General features: G+C 38.7%; 1 pseudogene; it reads right to left on the minus strand.

Annotated features, from left to right (window-relative positions):
* Positions 1–925: 925 nt before the first annotated feature.
* Positions 926–1,044, minus strand: LOC111732100 (annotated as a pseudogene).
* Between the last annotated feature and the right edge of the window lie 279 nt (positions 1,045–1,323).

Consider the following 1,323-nt stretch of genomic DNA (forward strand, 5'->3'; position numbering starts at 1 on the left):
CTGAATCTCATCCTCTCCACAGAGGTATGCGAAGAATGCTATTTATATTCCACATTTTGCCCTTTATTTACCTCTTCTTCATGACTATTTCCTTCCTCCATCTCAGATGCCTAAGCCTATTTATTCTATACCCTTCGAAGAAGCCCTCCTAGCTCTGCCCATCAGAATGAACACCTGTCCCCTGAGAACTCCCAGCACTTGTCAATGGTGCCAAGCGTTCGCTGTTTGTTTGCCTTCTCTCCCTGCTGAATCCCGATCAACTTTCCCGAATGCTTGGTCTTTGCTCACCTCTTTATCCTTCCTCACCAGGCACAGTGATTTGTACAGCATGGCTGCTCAAAGATAAACCTCGTGGACACCACTTCAGTCACCTGTTACACACTGAACTGATGACTGGAGTCCCACAGGTTGCACTGGTGATCCCAAATTGGAGGGAAGATAAAAACATACTTCACATAGAGAAAAGATAGCAAGAACAGAGAAAATAATGAATATCCACTGTTCTATATACTTTCATGTTTCTAAAACATTTATCAGTAAAAGTGAGTTCTTTAGAAAATGCAATTGTCCAAATTCTCAGTACTGATTCCTTTCTTTGAACAGCTATGTGTTAGGATTTGAATGAGGTGAAAAAGAGAACATTATACTATTAATTATGCAATTGTAATGTTACTACCTTTCGAGTGTTATGTAAGGGTAGACTGTAAGCGGCTATTTGACAATTGCATTCATAAAAAAAAAAAGGCAGTTATATTACCCTTTGCAACAGAGAAAGAGAGAGAGAGAGAGAGACTGATTGATTGAATACCCAAGATACGGTCAGTATTGTGGCTAATCTGTCTAATCTATTCAGCTATCCTGTTCTGAAGAAAAAAAATTAAAATATATTCGTAGCAAGTTTTTTTTTATTTATTATTATTATTTATTCCTGTAGCACCTGGTCGTCCTAGATGGTCTCCCATTCAAGTACTAACCAGGCCCGACCCTGCTTGGTTTCCAAGATCAGATGGGATCGGGCTTGTTCAGGGTGGCATGGCCACAGACCATGGACTGTGGCTCCACTGAGGCGTGAACCCAGGACCTTCTGTGTGTAAAGCAGACGTACTAGCCGCTACACTATGGAACTACGTCCCGCAGCAAGTTTTAAAAGCCTATTTTATATCATTTCTTTAAATGTTTTTAGAAATACATTCACTGTTACAAGTCACAAAAGTCACTAATTATTAAATCAATTCATTGTAAAATAGAAAAGATAACTATTAATTCCAAAATGCTTTTTATATACAAAATTAAGGGCTTTTTCTATATAGCCATTGCTGATAT

Source organism: Pteropus vampyrus, unplaced genomic scaffold, assembly GCF_000151845.1.
Source record: "Pteropus vampyrus isolate Shadow unplaced genomic scaffold, Pvam_2.0 Scaffold425, whole genome shotgun sequence".
In the NCBI taxonomy this organism is placed as follows: domain Eukaryota; kingdom Metazoa; phylum Chordata; class Mammalia; order Chiroptera; family Pteropodidae; genus Pteropus; species Pteropus vampyrus.